The 24,070-nt window shown below is 40.3% G+C and overlaps 1 protein-coding gene across 1 annotated transcript in view; it reads right to left on the bottom strand.

Moving 5' to 3' along the window:
- cdh11 (cadherin 11, type 2, OB-cadherin (osteoblast)) overlaps positions 1–24,070 on the bottom strand; it is a 93,316-nt gene that overhangs the window by 46,754 nt on the left and 22,492 nt on the right. The window contains exon 2 of the mRNA XM_067610693.1: positions 5,601–5,666. The gene's annotated coding sequence lies outside the window, so the exon portion shown is untranslated. The remainder of the gene's footprint in view (positions 1–5,600; positions 5,667–24,070) is intronic.

Below are 24,070 nucleotides of genomic sequence, written 5' to 3'. Positions count from 1 at the left end.
TGTTAACCATCATCCATATTTGCATCTCTTCTTCTTCCTCTCCCCCCCGCCACAAGTCCTTTCATTGTTAAATTCCCTCTGTCTCTGAATCCCTATCATTCCCTCACTCTCTTCCTCTCCTCTTCCGTCCAACCCTCTGATTTCTTGCAGGGTTTATGGGTTTATGATGCATGGTAATCTCACCACAAACACATTCATCTGCTCACTCTTTGTCTTCCTTTTTTTTCCCTCCCCTCCTTTTTTGCTCACTAGAGATTTGTGCTGTGTGATGATGCTGATGGGATATTTACATTTGATTTGTGCACACAGAATGGAGTGAAATGTATAGAAAGAACAGAAGAGGCCAGAACGGGAGCAAAACGGAGCGATGAGATGCAGAGCAGAGCAGAGTAAAGAAGAGCTCAACCAGGGGAAACAGAGCAGCGAATACAAATTCAGAGCACAGCACCACAGATAAAGACCAAAGCAGAGCAGAGCTGAATTAAAATGAAATATGTGGATAAGGGAAAAAAAGTCTTATCTGACTTTAAAATCTCTTTTAAAAAAAGAGAAATCTATCTATCTATCTATGTATCTATGTATCTATCTGTCTATCGTCCTGTTTTTTCTGTCTAAAAAGCAATAAAACATATCACATATTGGTCAAAATCTATTGTTTGTCTAGTTGATGTGGAAATCCAGTGCAGGTGGCTTTGTGGTGGTAGGCTTGGTTGATCAAGCCAAACCTGTAATGTCATACTGGAGGATAACTCCATATCTTACATCCTTTGAGCCCCTCAAAAAGCAATTTCCCTCCATTCTGAAATGTCATTTTCTTCTGATAGCAGATCCCTTAAGCTTTAAAATTAAACATTTTTACCTGATTTCATCACTCTGTGTTCCCGAACCTCTGATGATTACATCATCACCTGTGTAGCTATTTTATAAGCCAAACATCTAGGACAGATTTCTACACAGAATCAAGGCCGCGTCAGAGAAGAGCATCCCATCACCCCAAAAGAAAGACTGTAGGTTGACCTTATTTGCCAAATGAAACTCTGATGTCACTTCTCCGCTCACAGGAGGAAGAAATCAAAGTTAAAGAAAGAAATGCAAACTGTATCTTAAACAGCAGGTGGTTTGCTTTTCTTCTTCTTGGCTTATTTTAAAACACCGCAGACCCTCGGGGTTGGTAAATGTAAGTGTTTATTGACATGGCATTTCAAGATTTCCTGGGTACTGAAGTTCCAATTTTTTCATTTACCATTTGATTTAACCAATCTCTGAAGGCACCTAGTGCATAAAAAGGCAGAAAATGTCAGTGACTTTCAATTGTAAGTTTTCATTTAATGCCAGTGTTAGCGGAGGATTTCAAATTGCTAAATATTTTATGAGAGGAGACAGCAATTTATGTCAAATGAAGCCATTTTATAAATGCATCAATCCACACAACAGCTTTGTCATTTTTCACTCCTTTGCTATCAAAAAGAAAAAAGACAAAATCCTCTCACTTTGGATTTTGCATGCAGTTGAAAATTATCTAAAGCTGAACAATTCTGTCTCCCAAAACCTCTGATATAATGTACCTCACACTCATTTTTAGGTATTAAGCTGATGCTCTTATTCAGAACGGTGAAAGGCTGAGTGCAAGAGTGGTACAAGCTTAAACCAGCACGTTGCAAACATAACAACAGACATCCAAAGAAGAGGGTGAAATCATCAAAGCCACAGTGAGGGTCTAGGCAACATTTGCACTGACATTCTTCTGTTTGCCTCAAATGACCCAGCATGATGAGAACTAATGGTGGTATGATCCTGCAAGTAAAGGCGAGGTGTTTTTATCCATGTAAGGATGTTGTTTCAAATACTCCTGGTACGACTGCTTGATGTTTTCTGATGATTCATCCACTATTATCACACAAAAGATGATGGATAAGGATGGGAGCAGATAGCACATGGAAAGCAAGAAAAATCTCTAATTGAGTTAAGAGCAGTGCACCAATCATAACCAAAATCCAGTTGCTACCATCTTGCAAGTGCAATAATGTGAGCAGCACTGGAGGAACGACTTTGGATCAGTCGAGGAGCTTGTGAAAGTTTTTTGGGGGTTCGGTGTCAGACTACTTCCTGGCATCCCAAACTGTCACTGTTGCAGCTCAGTGGACCTCTAGAATAATTTATTTGCATGCCAGTTCTTTGTGTTTGTGTGTGTGGGTGGGAAACGCTGTTGCCTTTAAAGCTCTCCCCAGGTTTTTTTTTTTTTTTTATTGATGTGTGCTTTTCTACATCTAGCTCTCAATCAGTCAGACTGCTGGGTAATCAATACTGGTAGAGGGCATTAAAACTTACTCTGTGTGTGTGTGTTTGTGTAAATCCCTGGGAAGAAAATCATCTCCTCCCTAATTCCTGCTCCTTATCTGTCCTCCCAGACACCCATCAGTGTCACATTTTTAAAGATATATGAGCCTGATAGTTTTAACAGTATTTTACTACTCTACACACTTGAGAAAGGCTCATCAACGCTGTGTTGCTTCTTCCACTGACTTCATGTGTTAATACTGTATGTACACATTGCGACCTCCATCACTGCATCCAAGTATGTACTGCACATATACACAATCTACATGCAAAGCCGAAGCAGCAATGCAGCCGCAACAGAGCTTCTCATGTGAAATGAACTCTGATCTCAGAGAAATGTCAACTAATTCTTGACATTTTGCCATGACTGCTTTGCTGACAAGAGCGTGTCTTACTGAACCTGAAACTGGTATGTTGAAGATTGTTCAGCCTATGTGTGCAGCTCTGCTGCCAGAAAAGATTAATTCTACCAAGCCTCGAGCCTTTGGCTAGGGCAAAGCTCTTTGTCTGAACTACCTGTAAGCTGAAACAGAGCGTAATTTTGAAACTATCTCTCCGTATCATAAAAACACAACAAGCAGAGAGAGAGAGAATGGGTGCTAGTCCTAATGTACTCCTGCTGTCTCTGCGTGTGAAACTGGTATAGACTGAAAACACATGAGAAGCATAGCCCAGGGCCGCCACATACATGGACACACAACCACATAAACACCCACAGGACTATAAATCTGTTGTTTCTCTCAGCAGTAATAAGCCAAAATGAAAAGGCACTAATCTGAGAGAGAGACACAGAGATACACAGTGAGTGACTGAAGCCAAGTTTTCATCCCTGCCCATCCAAGCCCTGCCCCTGTACAGTGTTTTGGATTACGATGGCTTTCCCCAGTACTGGTCACTAACCAGTGATGTTGGTAAAGTAAATGACACTTTCATTTCATTATTCTCATACAGGCAGTAAACCTTTTTATATCAAAAAGCTGCAAACCTTCACACCCTTTCCTCTGATTTTTTTTTCTTTTTGTGCTTCAGTGACCTTCATCGAGACCAACTAACTGGTAATGCAGTTCAGTTCAAAGCACAACAGTTGATGGTTTGGCACAGAGTGCATAAGAGGCTGACAGTAATTCCCCCCCTTCCTATTTATTCAATTGAGAACCGTTTTGAATCGATTCTGAATTGAATTGTGATATTTCCAAAGATTCCCACCCCTATGATACGTATCTGATGTTTTCTTCTGTTGCCGTTTTTCGTCTCCTCGGTGGAGTGGAAGCTTGAGTGATCTTTAACTCACACACTGAGAGAGAGAGAGGGATGACGTGACCTGAAATTGGTTCAGATAAGCACTTTTGTTCCTTTTCTATCTCTTTCTCCACAAAGCACAGTCACACACACACACGTACAGACACACACATACACATAATCTCTTTGTCAGTTTGCCTGCCGCTGAGTTGTCACGGTGACAGAAGAGGTCATCTGGATGAATGCCTCCTATTATGGGATATGTGCTCAGATCCCGGTTTGGGGGTCAAAAGGTTAAACATCCAATCAGCACACAGCGTGGCTAAACCCTTTGAAACCGAGAATCATAATAAGTTACCAGCAGAATCAATAGATGTCAATGAGGACGTATTTCATAGGGAGCTACAGAACATAATCCAGGTAAAACCAGATGGAGGAAGAGCTTAAGTTTTCATTTATGTCTGACTGATATGAGTTTTTAAAGGACGACATCAAAGCTTTCAATAACTGATACTTTGTCTGTATTCAGTATGTATGAATTTTGGCCATTCTTGTCACTTTGTTCTTGGAAAAAACAGTAAACCAAAACCAAATTATAAATTTCCCTGAACAGCATACTGACCAGTTTCACCGCAACTAGGAATTCATTTCAGTTTGTCAAAGTATTGCTGCAACGATTAGCCGATTAATCAATTAGTCGATCGACAGAAAATGAATAGGCAACTATTTTGATAATCGAATACTCATTTAAGTCATTTTTTTAAGCAAAAAGGCCACCAACATTTGCTGGTTCCAGCCTCTCAAATGTGAGGATTTGAAGCTTTTCTGTCATACATGATAGTAAACTGAAGATCTTTGGACTTTGGACTGTTGATTGGACAAAACAAGACCTTTGAAGATGTCTCCATGAGTTCTGTGAAATCATAATGGGCCCTATCCACTATTTTATGACATTTTCTAGACAAAATAATGAATCGATTTATTGTGAAAATAGTGTATGACACTCATTGCTTGATGTCTGTTTTTTAATAACGGGTGAATATGACCTAATAGGAAAGCCAAAAGACATGGTGTGATGATGTATATTCATCACTTAAGAAATGCAAAATCTCAATATTTTACGTACACAGAGTCATGAGAAGTGTGTTGGTCTTGGCGTTGGACGAGTGGATGATTCAATTGTTACTATTAGCTTCCTTTATAAATGTGTTGCTAGCTCTGTGTATTAATCTACTCGTCTGTCGTCGTCTGTGGCGTCACAACCAGCAGTTCTTTCAGACTTCATCAAAAACAAAGATGTTTTTTTCTTCTATGGTTCCTGTCTGACCTACTGTCTGCGAGTCTTTCTACCTATTTGTCTTTTTCCAGTTTCCAGCCTGCAGTTGAGGGATTAGAATGTGCTATTCTGAAATCGGCTCGTCAGCCTGCCAGCCACTGATAAGCACACTCAGGATCGATTAGATCTGCCTTTAATCTATTCAACTTTTCCAGGCGAACGGAAAAATGCTTAGTATGGGAGATGTGAGGTGCGCGATACGGTGACTTTGGGAACACGTGCCCAGAGGGCAAATGCATTGTAAGCCGCATTTTCAGCCATGAGATCATATTAAATATGCATTTTTACAAGTCCTCTTTAACAAGCTGCTTTAGGCAAATACAAGCAAAACAATTCTGAATCATTTTCTATTAGGCATGAAGGACAGAGAGTATTACCGAGAAAGACAGGCAAGAACGGGAAGATGTCTTTATTAAGAAAGGAGAAAAGGAAAAAAATAACTAAAACAAAATAATATGATGGAAGAGCGAAAGAATGAGGGAATGGCGAAAGATTGTGTCCTTTTACCCATCACTCCCACTTGCTCTCTATTTCTCTGAAAGAGAGGCAGCCAGTTTAACAGAATGCTAAATAGGCTAGCGGGGCCCGATGTGTCAACGCCAATTCACAGGCCTTTTGATTCCACACACACAAACACACACACACACACACACTCACACACACCATAGAAAGAAATGTCAGAACGTACCTTTAGCTCATTACTGGTGTCAGATATGATGAGGGTTTTCTCCTCTGTGCGGCGACACAGATCTTCCTGAGAGAGAAGAGGGAGAGAGGAAATTTAGGTTAATAATGAGAGAAAAAAAAACATTTATTGACAAGGAAAGGGTTCAAAGACATTATATATAATGTCTGTATTATGTAGTTATGATGTAATTAGATATATGTCAATTAAATCACATTATGCTGTGGATGTAATTACGCTGGGTGGAGTTAAAGGAGAGATGTTTGGATTAGAAAAAAACAGGAAACAAACAAATTCAAAGCGAGGGGTTTGATTTTTTTATATAAAATAAGCTTTTTGAGCAAGAATGTAACTCAAAATACTTAAAATTGTTTCTTATGCAAATTTAAACATTAGCAACTTCACAAACAAACCTCTCGTAACCTCTAAATACACGTAAAGCTGTCAGATGCTCCTTCTAATCCTCCTCTCTTAAGCTCTGGTAATGATTTTCAGAGTTTAAGGAAATGTCTTCAATCTACTAAATAATTATATCAACAAAGACAACGGCAGGCTGACAGCGTTCCAGCAGAGATACTGTAGAGAAAATTTGGATTTTCAAACACTGTTCATGTTTCCCTCAGCGTCTTCCCAAGTTTATTGCATTTGACTCTCTCGTATTAAAAGAAAAAAAGAAGTGCACTGTGGCTATGCATGACTGGAGTGAGTAAACTATAGCTAAAATATATTTAATTCATGAGTTGACTTGGCCACTACTGTTCTCAATTCACCAAGCCGCTTCCTGGATGTACCACGTAACCAGCCTGCTGCTGGTTTATGCTTGTTAAGACTTTCAGCAGACGTACGAGCACAGAGTGGACGGACTGAACGTTGTGAACACACAAACAAACTCAGAGTTCAGCTTTTACGGTTATGTTTCTGATTAATGACACCCTGCTAACAGAAAATATGAAACAAATCTGTTTGATTGGCTGAAAGTTGACTTTAAAATGTGTATATCTGGACCAGAGGTTTCAAACCAAATGTGCTTGATCAGTTTGGTCCGGATGTGTATACTGGTGTTTCAGGGTTTGATCTTAAAATATAAATGTTGCTATAAATATTAAATATTATTATGACATATTACTCTCATAGAATAATGATGGTGTTGTTTAATCTTTTTATGAACAGTCCTCATAATGAGACCAGAATTTGATTAAGTACTGTGTGCGTAGCATGAGCTAACCCATGCCTCTATGCAATAGACATATTTTCTGAGTAATTTGCAGGGATTTTTATGATCAAGTTTTCAGATACTTTACAGAAATGGTGGTGCAATTCGGTACAAAAAAACAGAAAAAGTGGTTTAGTTTCATTATATCGGGGTTCATAAAGTTGTTAATTTGCAAAACTTCTCAATAAATTAGACTCTTAACAATTCTTTAAGAGGTCAAAAATACTTTTCAGTGTGTAGTTTTGAGTGTAAAATGATATATTAGCATATTAAACATGACTAAGCGTCTATCAACAATGGTAACATTTGATTTTGATTCAATAATTCCCCAAAAGTAGCTGCTGCAAATTACCAAAAGTGATTGTTCTTTGCTGTCACTTTGTCCATTACTTTCATATATTAAGACATCTCATGTATTACTGCCTACACGGCACATAGTGGGACTTCAGATGTGACTCTTCAGCATGGCACAGGGGTTGTTGCAGCCAATGGAGACTCTTTGTTTATGGAACTGTTTATGACATGAATAGATAAATCTCAGCTTTAAATAACCAGTTGCTATTACATAATAGTCACGTCATTGTGTGTAAAAGAAAAAAAAAAGTTGGTACCACCGTGGGAGAGCCTGGCCAGAGGGTCTAGGTTATACAAGTCAGACTCATGAGACTTTGACATAGAGTAACTCCCTTAAGAATCGGTTTAGGCAGAACCATATTTCTCTCAGGCTTGTCTCACTCTCACCTAGAACAGCTAAATGAAAACAGTTACTTCTGTCAGTAACCATCATCAGTACAGAAATAATCCTTCATCCTACGGCCAAATCTGGGTCAGGACCCAAAGGTAGGAAGATTGACGATTAGAATCAGTCATGAATGGTTTAGAGGAAATTTGTAACAGACGCCGCCGCCTTTGTTTCTATTGCGTTCCCAGATCACCTGAGGTGTTATCTGGGCAGAGAAATGAACAGGACATGTGCTCTCCTCCATCAGTAACTACCAGTGAGAAGCCCTTGAGCAAGCTACTTAACCCTGAACTGTCCCAGTGGAGCCGCTCAGGGTGTGGCGGTGCTGAGTGGCTGCACAGAGCACCTCCCCTGTGTGAGCAGGGCGATACTGGAAGTAAAAATTTGTGATTTGTGCAAGGATGAATAAGGCAAAAAAATAAAAAAAAAACCCCAGGAGAAAGCAGTTTAGAAACATACAGTTTTCTAAAAGGATGTGTTCCCTTCCATCTAGCAATTATGTGGGTGTGATGGTACATGAATACATGAGATGAAGAAAAATACTGCAAGGGAGATATTTTATAATATCATAATGGTTAAATATCAAAAGGCTAAAAATGGCCTTTATCTTCAGTGCCATATTTCTTTTATCCATATCTTTATAAATGTGCAGTGAGAGATCACACAGCTCAGAGGACTGAGACTCTGCAATAATGAACCTCCCTTCCATTTTTTATAGGAAGTACGGATCAGCACAAAAAGCTTAAGCAGAAAAGCAGCCAAAGACTGTCAGATTCTTGACGCTGCTGTACCTGAGATATCCAACAAAGCCTTGAAAAGACTGAAAAGATATCACCCTAGATATCAACTTTTGTTTTGTTTTTGTTTTGAACATACACAGTAACATCCAGCACAGTTTACTTTCTTTTATTACTCCAAGTATAAATATGGAGAATTTGTGTCCAATTAGTTTTGTCCCTCTTCAGTCTTTCCTTAGAAATTTTCATTTGGAGACATTTTGTATTCCACGCAAGCAAGATGTCAACAGATTGGAACAACGCTGAATAAGTTGCTCAAATAGATACAAAAACACCTTTATCTTAAGCCGAGCATTATAACAAGTCATTATTATTCAGTGTTGGTAATATCCCTCCAGTACAACAACAATCATCATCATACTATCGGTATTATCATGTAGCAAGTCGGCCTGCTTTGTATGCAGAGAATAACGGCTCCTTTCACCTTGTTAAAGAAGAAAAAAATAGATTTTTATCAGAGTATCTGTGGCAACACGTGCTGACACAGCACCTCGTTAATAGTACGCCGCTAACAAAAACGCACTACTTTGTCCATAACCACATCACAGATGCTTTAAGAATGAAGCACCGCACTAATGATTACTTGATATTAACAATGTCACTGTGGAATTATACCAATCACTATTGTGTTATCGTTCTTATCGTTCGGCAGCTAAATCTGCCTGCTTTGTATGCGGGGACGATTGAGCTCATTCCAACCAGAAAATGACAGCTCGTTATGTAAGGGAGAATGGATTTCACAATGTTGTGCTATTGCAAGGGACCCTGAGACAATACTGTCAATACTATAAAGCTCTGTCTGAATTGGTTCTTGTGTGAAATGTGGAATGCATGAATAAAGGCCTATTGATCGGTAGGTCAACGCCGACAACTGTGTTGCGCGCATGTTTCACCGCGTACACTCAAGCTTCCAGTAAGTGATGATATTTAGTATTGATTTATTTTGATGAATTGCATTCATATCCGAGTGATTTTCCTCATGCTGAACATGGCGAGGACCCACAAATCTGATGTTTTGTGATAAATAACTATCAAGAGAAAAGCTTTTGGAAGAAGTTATAATGTGTGAGTGCATTCCAACATAGCCTTGGGTGTACAAGTTTTTTTTGTGCTGGCTATAATAAACACAAACTACTTGTAATATTGTCTGCAGTGCGCTTCCCTGTGCACCAGACTGTGTTATTATGCAGATCTATACGCTGAAAGCACTGCACTACTCTCCTGTACTGCACAACAACCATCCAGAGGCGAAACAGCAGCAGTTAGTGCTCAGCTTTCATGTTGTAATGCAAGAAATTAAATATTTCTTTTGTGATATATTGTCGTAGGAGTTCTGTTCTCTTCTGTTTAAAGAGAGAAGAAGAAAAAAAAAGCAGGTATGAAATGATACGGGCTGCGGTTGCCAGCAACAAGGTCATTTAAGGATACAAGCAGGCATCAGCTCTCAGCTTTGCAACCCATTACTGTAGGAAATGATCAGAAATATCTCTTACTTTTTGCATTTGGAATGTCTGCAAATATTGTAGGCACGCACACACATGCACACACGCGCACACACACGTGATATTTGCACACACATCTCATATGCGCATGATGCAAACAGACAGCTTGAAATCTAGCCATTAGTGTTGTGTCTGTCATTAGCTAAAAGGCCTGAAGCTGGAGTGAGACCAGAATAATTATTCTGATTATAGTCCTCTAGCTGAGCTCTATCCAAACACATAACACTCTCTCGGATTAAAATCTGGTGTTTCATCTCGTTTCTAAATCAAGATGCTGGGATTTATTCTGTGATAGCAGCCAATTGAAATCTCAACATTACCGCAAAAAAAAAAAAACTGGAGAAAAGCCAATTTCCATGCAGTTCTATGAAGGCAGAGACATTTTTTAAGATTTTGTTCAGACTGGAGATAAAAGTTTGAAGCCATTTTTTTACCGTTTGACTCCTCACACAGTTACAATACTCTGTGGCTTTATAGGGCAGTATAACAGATGACCTTTACATGGGGAAATTTGGCAACATCCAAGGGCCCTGAAGTCATCCCTGACCTAGAGTTTAAGAAGCATTTTGGACTCTGAAGACCTTCTTGACAATAACGGATGGGTACCGGGAGGCCCTTCTCATTCAGGACTGTCCAGAAACATAAACATTTTCCTCTCCAGCACTCAGTGACCTCAGCAATGGAATATGAACCATCTGATCCAATATTTTCAAACGAGGAAACCTTATTTTTGTGTGGTTTCTTTTAATAGATGGAGGTTTGCTCTTGAATACCGTGTGGTGCAAAAAAAAATCCAATGTATAAATAGTGTGTTTGACAGCAAACAGCTGAAGAAACCCTTCTTATACAATCATAATATCTCATGTCACTGAGTGGGTGTTTATGTGAAAAAATTGATCATATGCATGAATGTGAGAGTGAATATGGACTTGTAACCGCGAGCATGTGTTTACGAGTTTGATGCTCTCAGAACGGCTGCGGTGAAATCATGCAAGCAGAATATGATAGCGGCTTTGAGGATCAGCACAGTGGGCGCAGCTGGTAGCTGCACACCAACACACACATACACAAACACACACACACAGATTGGCTGGCAGAGACTGGTGGATCCCAGCTGTGTCAGTATTATCCATGCGCCAGTATGCATTCACAGGTGCATGGGCACACAGACAAACATTTCATCGTATGAGTGTATATAAGCTGCTGAAGTGTTTCCATGTACTGGTCCGTGCACTATCCATCCACTATATTTAACTATGAGACTCTCTTACAACTTATTTATGGTGCATGATTCCTTTCATATAGTCTCCCTTCAGGTAAGTATCCTCCTCTTCCTCCTACTCCTACTCCTCCTCCTCCTCCTCTTCCTCTCACCTCCTTTCTGACTCATTGCAGAGTCTAAAATAAAATGCTGCACAGGAGATGCAGGTGCAAGTGGCGGGCAGTTATTTTACTGGGGATTGGCTGGTAACTATAGGCCTATTTTTTATTTTTTTTTATTTTTTTTCATCCTTGAGCTCAGACGTCCTGCTCTCACAATAGTGTCACTCCTACAACACTTGCTCCAGACAGCCGTGTATTTTTCCACTTCCTCATCTGAAAATATAAGCCTTCTTTTCCGTCAGATGCTCTGAAATAGCTCTATGTGGTTAGATAAGCCTGAAAGATAGAAGTTAGTATGATTTGATTTTCCATCTCCAGTGGCAATAACTTTCTGTCTACCCTTGGAAACGATAGTTCTGTCACTTTCTTTATTTCATTTTGAAAAAAGACTTAAAACTTTAAAAGCATGGAAAGAATGAACAACTGTCTGAAATACAATTTGAAGATGTTTAAGTTTTCAGTTTTGCCCTTTCCACCTTGGCAGTACACATTGATAACAATGTCCTGCCAATGTTCATGACTGTTTCCTTTTGCTTTTTGGACCAATTCAAATAAAGATTAGGACTGCGAATTGTTTGTCGGACCAACAACTGTGGGTAAAACTAACAGATACTCAGTTTACAGCAAGTATGGAAAAAGTGGAACCTGTGAATATTTGGCATTTTGCTTGATAAATGAAATCTACAATTCCTTGATTGCCAGAATTGTTCCTGTTTCTGTTAATCCTCAGCACTAATTAAGTGCAAAAATCTGAACCTTTTACAGGTATGGACTGTAAACACACATGTAAGACCAAATATAATGAATATTTAAATGCACTTTTAAACTGTTGAGGTAAACTGCAGTCACAGGAAAACACAACTCTGTATTATTGCTAAATCTGCAGAAGGTGTGAACAGCAGGCGTGGTGTAAGGTCACCGGCAGACATGTTGATGCCGTATGCCTTTTAAAGTAGAGTTTGATCTGAACCAGCCGTTGCAAGATGGACAATCCCCCTGTAGTTGTAAGACTTTGAGCTTTTTTTACTACTCATTTATTCTACCTTCTAAAACAATCCCTGCAAGAATAATCATTTTGGAACAAACCATTAGGCCGAAATATTACATGGACGAACACTGTCATCCTAAGTGCCATACATTACCATAAGTACATGAAGTATATTGTCAGCATAAGTCTGCACCAAAGGCAGAAAACTGCTAATCTCTCTATGAAAATACAGCACTCTGCTAGCATGGCTGCACGACTCAGCAAAATGTCATTGTATCTTAGCGACACTGCAGGTTGATAATGGGTCACGGAAAGTCTACCAGGCAGCAGGACGCTCGTGTGAACTGATTTTACTGTCTAGACTTTTTAATTACATCTCAAGACCACAGAACATTGGGAATAACCTAAAAGCAACACACTGTAGATGGGCTATTCGGCTGAAATCTGTGAGCCATCAGTATTGTCTTCTGTTGGTGCTATTGTAAACTGTAGCTCATTATATTTTCCCCATTGATTTTGTCCTTATTCTGCTCTGTCCCTGGGGGAAGCAGTGTTGCTCATTTACAAAAAGCTGCCCGTGTTTTAAGACTTCACACTCAGCCTTCCCACGGCCACATACTTCTTTATTGCTTTAAGGTGAAAAGCTGTTATTAGCCCCTCCAGGTTCTTCATTTAGTCATTTGCATCTTTTATACTCAGTGTTTCTTCACATCTAATTTCTCCTTTGCCTGTTTATGGCTGCACAAATAAAATAAGGGAAACTAAAAACTCAGCGTCCTCATTTTGGGATTTAAAGAAAACACATTTTAGGGTTGCAGCGCGAATCGTGCCAGAGAGCACATGTGGTAACCTAATTTAGACTGGGGGATGTGAATATGAAAGGGGGGCAAACCAAGCTGGTGGAATAACAGATTTCTATTTGCTAAGATGATGGACCTCAGGCTTTTTTTCTTTAACACCAACGAGCAGCCTGTATTGCTACCTCCTGTATGCAGACTTCACAACAACCACGAGGCATTCTGTGTCACAAGTCGCCTCCACAGTTAATGTGTAACCTAGAGTATAACAACAAGAGGAAACAAAGGGAACCCAGCAATAGAGATTCTCTGTGCCATAGGTGAAGGCTGATGGGTAGAAAAAAGAGAAGGAAGAAGAAAACAACACAGCTTTCTAGATACAAACACACACACATGCTTGTACGGTGGCTCAGACATGGACAAACCCCAAAGGAGCATCCAAACTCATACATACGCCGAATCATACTAACCTAAATGCGGTCCGTCTTCATGAATAGATCGCATAAAAATATCAGACCCACTTTTTCGCATGCGTACATACAAACTGTACATACACAAATCAAGCTACAGCTACCACTGCTTGAGGCTGAAGCCAATGCGGAAGTACTTTAAAGTACAATGTCGCCGACGGCCGCTAGATGATGGCTCCAGAGACTCTCATTCAACTTCTTTCCAGCAATACTGAGTCAATATTTTCTTCAACAAGCCATTATGGTCTCAGTCACTAAATGCGGACCTTCCAGAGTGCCCTGGTAGCTGAACGGTTACTTTGCATGTCACATAACTGCAATGTCCCTGGTTCAATTCCAGCCAGGTACCTTTGCTGCTTGTCATACCCATCTCTCTCCCCTTGTTTCCTGTCTGTCACTTCACTATCCTATATATAAAACAATAAATTCACACCCTGTAATAAGTGTGCAGGTGGTCATCTTAGAAATATTGCTCTGTTAATAAGATTTGAAGACTTATAGTAGCTTTGAAGTCTGCTGTGTGGGTGCTGATTGACAGCTGCGATTGAGAGTTCACTCATCTGCATCTCCAGGACTCACACTAAGTTGGACTACTGTCGCAAATATTTTGGTAAATTTAACGTTTCTTGATCATGATACCTGCCCTGTTTACCAGCTCCGATGCAAACCAACAGGTAGACGTCACACATAAATACCTCTGTGTGCACAAACTCATCAAAAAACCACGCAAACTTTAGGTGCTGATAAAAAAAAAAAAAATCCAACAAAAGTCAAACAACTAACTTTCCCACCCACACAGAGCTGGCAGCAGATAATGATGGTGTATGTTACCAACGACGTGACGGAGGGAAGAGAAATATTCTAGTTGACATGTTGACTTAGAGAGGCAGAGAGAAACGAGAAGCAACCGTTTAACTGACAGGATGGGGAGGAGGGATAAAGATCGAGGAAAGAGATAGATGATGGATAAAGAGAAGAAAGAGAGAGAGAGAGGAGAGAGAGGAGGAGAGGGGCGGGAGAGAAAATAAATACGCTTTTTACATATTCAGTTCCGCATGGCTGTACTGCTTATGTATGTACGCGCACACTCAGTTATGACTTGCCTCACTTGTTGATGATTTTCATTTAGATAGTTTGTTATTGTATGACACGCTCTCTTACTCATATAGCAATTCAGCCAGCAACACACACACACACACACACACACACACACATACACATGAATATATAATGATCTGTCACAACTGTATCTCCACTCGAGCCTTGGCAGCGCGCCTGTCCTCTTTAAAGTCTGTTCAGAGCGTAAAAAAAAAAAAAACAACCAACCTCACATCTTCCTCAACATCAATCACATACAGTATTGTGGAGAAAATGTTATCATGATCTCTGGAATATTAACCTAGAAATGTTCTTTCTAATTTTAATAGTTCAATTTTTTTAATGTGCTCCCGGTTGGTTAAGAAAGTCCTTTAACTGGAGGAGACGCTGAACGTTCAAAGAGTAGAAACTGGCGAGCACACACTGTGCTCGAGTGTCAAGTCACTCAACCTTCTCTAGCCCATGATTCTTTTTATTCTTATAAGAATATATATATTTTTATAGCAGATACATGACAAAAATGGAAAGTATGTCAGTTTAATGATTACCTCATCGCCAAATATGGAGAAACTCTTCCCTACCAGACATTGTGCTCTTACTGATCCTGCGCTCTCACACCTTTGGCAAAGAGGTAAGAAAAATGAGAAGTTCCCTCTGTGGATCAATAACGTATTAAATCACTGCTCCACCATGTCTTACCCAACAGTGAAAAAGGCTATTTTTAGTTTTTGGACAACCAAAGTTCCAATAACTAATATTATTCAAGGGTAAAATCTTTCCCAAATAAATCATGTAGTGTAGGAATGTGAAATTGATTTGTGGTTATGTAGATGTTTGTTTTCTTCGTGATGATCTCTGATTAGAGATCTCGGCCTGCCCTGCTCTTTATTTACCATACAGCCACATGGGTTTATGTAAACACAGGCTATCATTGTCCTGACCATTAATTAATGAGTCCAGTCAGAGCTCTGGATGCCTGCACGCTCGGCCTGCCTCCTCGGAGAGGAAAACCACTGGCAGTCCAATGAATCACCGCATTCAAATGGTCTCGTGGTAAAAGAGCAAAAATGATTGAAAACCAAAAGGGAGAAATTCATGAGGCCGGATGAGAGATGATAAATGTATTAGCACCAGATGACATTTCTATCACCACCTCATCGATCACCTTGGGGACATTTTAAATGATGTGTGTGTGTGTGTGTGTGTGTCATATGCAGAATTAGGCAGATGAAAATGTCTCCCACCCAAAGAAAACACACATAGAATAACAAATATGTTCACAAACAAAAACAGAAGGAGACGAGGACATTTGAGACACTGACACTGTTCCACAAACACAAACCCTGCAGACGATAAAGTTATAACTTTATTCTTAACAAGTTTATTAAACGATAACGCTGCAACTCTCCCTCCTTTGTTATGGGAACTTTAGAAATTGTGTATTATAGCGTCTCCATTTCCTTCAGATAAGCTAATTCAGTGCAGCTCTTTGTCGTAGTGCACTCAACATTGATCTGTTGTCCCTTGAGATTTGTATCTGGTACAGATTTACTACATATACTTCCCCCACTATGTCCTCCTTAACACCCGCTCTTAAGATTCAGAAAAGAAACCCACACAAAACTGACCATCACAAACAGCATTAACCTCAGTGAATCCGGCTGAATGCACACTTATATATCCGCCTGTTATTTGCATCGTTGCAAATGTATAAAGTAGAAACCTTCTCCTATGACAAACAAGATGAGCTGCAGGTGACAGTGCGCTCGGAGCCCGGTGAACCTGTTTTGATAAATAACAGGAACTCCTCGAGCCGCAAAATGAGTCTGAAACAAGGTGCAAATGGCTCAGTAAATCTGGCTCCGACTCTCCGCTCAGCTCCGGCCTCCTCCGTCTCCATCGCTGGCTTTCTTCTTGGTCTGTCTCTTGGTATTCAGAGGCTGCTCTCTTGCAGCTCAAAGTCTCTTATCTAAATCTCCATTCAGACAGAGAAAGAGACAGAGCTGGGGAGAGAGAGTCAGAGATAGATAATACAGGTCACTCTCCAATGACTCACTCTAAAAGGCATCTGGGGAGAGGATAGAAGGAAAAAAAAAAAAAAAAAACAGGGGAAGGGAGAGGAGGAGAGGGGAGCTGCTGCAAAACATTATATGGATTTCTGTCCTAAGCTGGGACCATGAAAAAACATGCAGACTTAATAAGTAGTTTGATATGAAAGTTAGTGTACATCTGGTGATTTTCTAGGGCTCACAGCGTCTTAGCCGTTTATTTTAAGATCCGCTGAAAGCCTGTGGCAATGATAAATCAGCAAAAAAATATCCACCACATCCCTGAGTAATGGAAAGCTAAGCTGAGCAACAGTGAGCTGCATTACTTCTTATCAATGCAAGACGAAATGTGTATCTTTTGTATCCTTTGTCATTTTCCCACCACAAAAATAGTCCTATCTTGTTTTTTTTTTTTTTCCTTGCTCGCTGGCGGTGTTGTTTCAGTGTGTTTTCATCTTAAGGCTCGAGGGGTAAAAGGGCAACATTTTAAAAGAATGTTTAATTTTATGATCGAAGATGACTGCGAGTATACTTTCATGACTTTTTTAGAAGGATTATGGTGCAAAGTCTTAATATTTCTCATTCCCTGCAAGAGGCAAACGCTTCCTGTTAGCCGTTTCTCAAAATGTCAGATGACCATCAACCTAATGTCAAGGAGAATCAAATTGTCTGAAATGGATGATACTGTTAGATTTTCATTATGCAAATGTCCATAACTAGTAAATGACCTTTCATTTTTACTATTTTAGACTTAGAGGTTATAGAAGTGGGTGTGTGACTGGGTTTCAATCCCATTCCTGCTGGAGTTCAAACAAAATGATGGTGTAATCACACTGTTAGCGATTGTAAGATTGTGAGAAATGTGAAACATCACTAGAGAGTTGTGAGTTGCCCTCTAAGAGATAATGTTACCTCTGAACATTTACAAAGGCCTGTAAGTGTTTCCTGTCTATTTATATCAAACCTCCACAGCTTCCGTTCCTCATTTGTCCTATACCGCGCTTGATAATTAGTCAATCATGTTGTATATATAGCACATAGCATCTTGTATTATGCTTTAATAGACCTGTACACACACACACACACACACACACACAAACAGAATACATGCAAATCTTTTAATATTTAGAGTCTATAATACTCCCTGCCACCCCCGCTCTAATCGCCTCTCCTCTAATTCGCTAGTTTCTGCTCGAAGACAAGCTGATGTAGATCGGAACAGATATTCAACTCTACAAACACACACTGGCACAGACACCCACACACACACACACACACCAGTATTTTTGAGTTATGTTCACTCCTAATCTGCAGCAGGAGTAGAAATGTAAGAGGTCCATTAAGTACAAGGATGTTTGTTTTATCATCCAGCCCCTCCCTGCCACATAGTCGAGTCGGAGGTGGTGGGGGGGTGTTTATAGATGTTCATTTATCTTACTCGATTACTTCTCTACCTTTCTCCATCCTCGCCATCGCTTTCCCCCTCTTCCTCCTCATCTGAGTCAGACAGTAAACTCCAAACTATATTGAATTTGGCATGTTCTTCAAACCGCTGTTGAAAATATAGCGCCGCAAGCAAACGCAGGTGTTTTTTTTAAAATTTTTTTATTTGGACTCCAGATCTTTTCATATAACGATGCCCGTGACACATCTTTGAAGTCGCAGCGGGAGCCGACGTGACTCGACAGTTCCTCGGAGATAGATTATGAGCGTATTAGAATAAGTATAATTCAGTGAAAGTCAGCCAGACAAAAAACACAATGCTGAAAATACAAAAAAAAAAACAAACAGTTGTAGGAGAGGATTTACTGAGAGATGCTAAACGAGGCTGTGAGAAAACAAAACACAAACCTGGCAACAAATCCACCTCGTCGGACTGTTTACTTTTATTGGCTCTGTGTGAGTGTGTGTTGAATTGATCTACACCCCCCACACAACTATCCTTTTCAGGTCTCTTTTTAAAGCTTCTTGTTATATATTTAGCCGATTCTCCTTCCTCAGCCTCTTCCTGTACTCTCTCTCTCTCTCTCTCTCTGCCCACCTCTACATCTCTCTCAAACCCTCTCAGCACTTTCTCCCCCCCCCCTTCCCCGCTCTCTCTCTCTCTCTGTGCTATTAAAAGGTTGTAATGTAAAGTCAGCCTCGATCCATCTCTGTTGCCTCTCTCTGTCTCTCTCTCTGTATGTGTACGTGCTATCAGATCTAGTTGGTATAGCTATAGTCAGCCCTGCTGTCCAGGCTAAATGAATGTTAAAAGCCTATTGAGTTTCTTTGTGCTAGCTGCAATAGCTTTGTCCTTATATAGGTAATACGATGTGCTGTGTTTGTGGGTGTGTGTGTGCTTGGTGTGGTAGTAGCTTGTATGCATGTGTGTGTGTGTGTGCGCTGTATGTAATGCGATGCAGTCTTTTAATTTAGGAAAGGAGACACAGTCAGCAGGTAGAGGTTATGACCTCTGCTGGAGGACACACACTGTAACCTAACGTGAAATTGATTTCAAGGTAAAGTGGTGGAACATATGAGGCTGCAGCTGGAGGTGTGTGTTGTTTTTGTACTTTTGTATATATCGGAAGGAAGGAAGGATGCAAATCCGTCAATGAAATTCACCGATATGTTTGGTGATGCTACATTTCTCACTGCAAATCCTCTTGAAGTTTCACAAAATAGGGAATCTTTTCTTCCACTATCGGTTCCAAATGTCATTTCCTCTACTTTTAAATTAGACTTAAAGACCACCTGCAGGTCTTATTCTTTAGATCAAGCGGTTTTATTCGCTGAGAATTGCTGCAGAGTCGACTGAGGTTTTGCATTAAAGTTGTTTTTGAGGCCACGGAGAGAAGTGGCCCTTCTTTTTGGCAGTAATGACTTGGGGAATCACTTTGGGGAGAACCGAGCAGAGGCAGCAGTAACTCGATCAATGAAGAGACTGCAGTTAGAAAATAGGGGTCGCCGTAATCAATTAGACTCTTTACTGCGGCTGGAATGGTAAAACAACTGTTGGCGGAGAATCTCAGCGAATCCCTTCTGCTTTTTATTCTTTCGCACTTTATCTACCTGTTTTGATTTTTCTATCCTGCGTTTTGCCATTGACCTCTTTCTCTTCTTTTTCTCATTCTCCACCTCTATTGTGCCTCCGTAACTTTAACTTTTTTACTTTTAACATTTCATGCGATTTTCCATTGTACGCTTTTATTGCTCCCAATTACTCAACTGGCATATTTTGTGTTCTAAAACCTTGATAGCATATTCAAAATTGAAAAAAAAAAAAAAAAAGTCACTGTGCACAAAGCCTCAATTTGTGCTGCCTGGGGCAACGCTGGATCTGTTTGTGTCCTTCATTTTTATTCCGCCCTGCTTCTAATTGTTTTCTCTGATTTGCATGATCATACGTCTGCAAGCTGGGTCCAAACACCCTGAGTCGAATTTTTTTTTTTCTCTCTCTTAACTGGCAGCCCGTTATGCTTTTTCTAGTCTCTTCTGAAAACATTTCTTTCTGTTTATCTACCACCTGCACACTTAACTACTTGTTAACCATCCGTAACGTCAATGAAAACCCAAAGCTGTCCCCATGTGGTGACACAGCAGGTGTGAGGCCATCTTTGTGTGAACGAGTGAGTACGTTTTGAATTAAAAAATCCTCACATCTCGTCACAGAAGCTGATTCAACTTATCTACTATACTGTATGTGTATGACAATGCACAAGGGTTGTTTTCCTCATGAAATATTACCACTGGTAGGTCATTATGTTCATCTTGTCATCATCAGTACATACGTAACTTTCTACTAATCAGAGCAAAATATCCTCTCCTCTCCTCTCCTCCCGTCTTTTTTATTTTTCTCATCATGTCATGTGCTCTGCCCCCCACACACACACCTGCACTCAAACACTAGGGTAGCACTATAAATGGTTTATGTCACAATCTTTGTCAAGCACCCCCCACCCATCACAGTATCACACGCACGCACACACACACACACACACACACACACACACACACCCTCAAGCATCAGCCATGGAATTGAAAAACCACTTCAGAAAAATAATGGAGCTGTGGCAGCCCTGCAGCATGTATGTATGTGTGTGTGTGTGTGTGTGTGTGTGTGTTCCTAAGTGTGTCTCTGTAAGGATGTGTGTATGTGTGAGGTTGCATTGCTGCAGTCTTCAAGGCGGGATGCGTAAATGGATCTCTGAATGGTTGTGGTCAAAGAGATTTGACCTATTTGCAAAGACAGCTGGATTGGTGTATGTATGCATGTGTGTGTGCGTGTATGTGTGTGTGTGTGTGTGTGTGTGTGTGTTTGAGAAAGAAAGACAGTGTAAGTGCGAGAGACGATGCGAGCTGTGATGTTGCACGTGCACGCTCGCAAAATATGAACTCCCAAATGAGGCTGTAATTGGTTTTAATGTCTTCCCATATGGATTTCACATATGGACTAATTAATTTACAGTTTTACATGCAAGTGAGCGTCTTATCCAGAATGACTCACAATGAGTGCAACAGCAAAGAGGGATCTGTAATTCATTGATCATTAACAATAAAAGCAACAAACAGTAAAATGCAGTGGTCAGAGCTGCAGTGTGCTGACAACACGCTGTGACTGCAGAAGGTCATGTAAGACGGAGGAAGACAAAAATAATATAAAGAGCTTAGGAGTGGAGTAAAGAGGATTTTCTTTTATTTGTCATTATTCAGATGCATTATTTAGATAGATAGATACATGGATAAATAGAGGAGGAATAGAGACAGAGAGAGAGGGCGGCTGCTTTGCTTGCAGAGACTTGGCTGCTGATGAATAACCCCATCTGCCTGTCATTACTACTAGAGCTACTAGTGCTACACGCGCGCACACACAGCAGAATCTGTCACAGATCCCCTCTAAACAGCCTCAGGGGATCCAGTGAGAGAGAAAGATAAAGAGAGGAGAGAGAGAGAGAGAGAGAGGGCATAAACGCTGGGTGTGTCCTGGGCTGTAGATAAGCACAGAGCTGCTGCGCTAAGGAGAGGAAAAGCAGGACAAAACACACTAGGAGGGTAAACACCTGTTCCTCCGCTCACACATTTTCAGGCAAACTACCTATTTTTAGTTTGTTATTAAAGCAAATCTCAAAGACTCTTTTGTGCTTTTGTTAGCTTGATGTTAGCTGATGACATTGTGAATAATTTGTAAAGCTAACAGGCTTTAGGGGACAGTGGTGATGCTATTAGCATGTTAGCGATGTGTCTCCAGGATCCCTGATGACTCGTGTGGATCTACAGCCTTTTGAAATGAAGCCCTTCCAGCAATCGATTGAGGTGAAGTGTTGGAGGTTGATTAGAGACATGACCAGAGGTCAAACCAATCTAACTGAGGTTCAGAGCACGTTCACGGTACCACACGTTCAGGCATCTTCAAGGTGCACGGTGAAATTAAGGCTTTGATTTATAGGTGTCAATCTTGTTCATTTAGATCAGTTAGGATGGGGAAATGAGGGCAAAAGAGTCTTTGAAATGCTTTAGGAACAAGTTTGTGAGCTACAAAATACATTAATGATCAAGAATCCCAAACTCAGAAGAGTTCGAAATTAATTAATTCTTTGTTTTTCACTTTTGTCTGATGATCTTCGCTGTAGAAACTCTGCCTGGCAGAACGGTTCCTCAAAAGTTGATGCAGGCTTATGAAGCTCATTAAATATTAAACTGTAATAATAAAGAGAAGACAAGCAAAAACACTTCCGTTGAGGTAAGATCGTGGTTCAGGTAGGCAAGTAAAATTTTGTTTTTAACTTTATTTGTCAGGATAACGTTTGGTTATGGCGAAATAAGCCAAAACCCTTTTAGCAAGAAATGCCTGGCAACAGATGGAAAAAAATATCATCACCCTGAAAGATGGTAAACTGTTATAAAAATGCTGGAAGACGAACTGAAAGAAATGTAAGTCTGAAGAGAGAAAAAGTATCCCAGCCCTCACACAATGTATCCGAGCAAGAGGAGTAAGATGTGATTCAAAGGGACTCGCAGTATTTCTTGAGGAGACAAGTTTTCAACTATGAGAAATTGAGTCTTCCATCTTTTACCAATCCCACACAATTTCCTGGGAAACCTGCCGATTGTTTTTTGAACTGTGTTTGTGTGTGTGTGTGTGTGTGTGTGTGTGTGTGTGTGTGTGTGTTTGTAGCAACTCGCAGTAATTCAAATCCCTCAAGCTTTTCTTGCTTTTACGCCGCTGTCTGAAAACCAGAGCTGAGCGCAGTTCTCTTCCAGTTTAATCAATCCAGCAAGTGGACAGCTTGTACGCTCCATGATAGCTAACAACTGGAGGTCATGCCCGGCGTTCACACTCTTGTGCTGCTTGTGTGTGGTGTGTGAGAGACGAGGGGAACAGAGTGAGGCAGATAAAAAAAAAGGTGAGATTATTTTTTTGGCCTTGTGATAATAAATAACTGGATGTCATAGTTAACTCATAGCATTGTTAACGACTACAACACATGTATGGAAAGATGAGTGAGAAAGGAAAGAGTGGCAGAGAGACATACAGCAGCTTCTCTAAGGACACAGTGATGAGAGACATTTCACTCACATCTCTACCTCTCAATCAGTGCCACCCGTACATCCTCGAACACACAGCCACACACACACATCCCTGCTTTCTCTTGTCCCTTTGTGGCTGCTGTGTAGACTCTTTTTTTTGAAATGTTTTATATGAGCTGAACAAGGCTACTTTTGTCTGCCTGTCGTACTTTCCTGACACACACACACACAGACACTCCTACACACACAAAGACTAAGATAAAGGGAGAAGCATCATTACCTGTGAGCACAAGTGGGTATGATGACATCCATATGTAATACCTAGCCATTCCTATCTCTTGTCTGTCTCTCTCCTGATCACTATATCTACATTTTTTATATTTATAAGGAACTTTCATTTGGAAACATTAAGACAAAGCTTTGGTCCGTACAGTATCTACAGAAGGAACATAAATTCCCTCAGATGCAGCTCTAAGTTTATATTAGTTAATATAATGAGGCATCTGCAACTTCTATAGCTGGTAAAATACATGTTATTATTGAATTCAGCACCTAGTTGTATCCTATGGGACAGCTGGGGTTACCCTTTTCAGTATTCGTTTGGACTAAAGTGGAACAAACGTCCACCTTCGTTCGAATCAGCGTCTTTGTGTAATGCGAAACACCAAGAATCGCTCGTTCCTGATGTGTCACAATACGCTCGGTACACAAACACAGAATTGAAATAGGCAGAAAAGACCGTTGGTATTTGGATTCCCATGCGCCCTAATGCATCAGAAAGCAGCCCTGTCTGGCTTCTTCCTCCCTGTATTTGGGGAGGTTAAATTTTAGGATGAGAAAAGGTTGAATGGCAGAGGGAGACTGCTGCTCAACAGGAACAAACAACTGAGATAAAAAAAGACAGTGAAAAGACCAACCATTACCA

This window comes from Thunnus thynnus, chromosome 14, assembly GCF_963924715.1.
Source record: "Thunnus thynnus chromosome 14, fThuThy2.1, whole genome shotgun sequence".
Taxonomy (NCBI): domain Eukaryota; kingdom Metazoa; phylum Chordata; class Actinopteri; order Scombriformes; family Scombridae; genus Thunnus; species Thunnus thynnus.
Note: the sequence above shows the minus strand (reverse complement) of the source record. Positions and strands in the feature narration are given on the sequence as shown.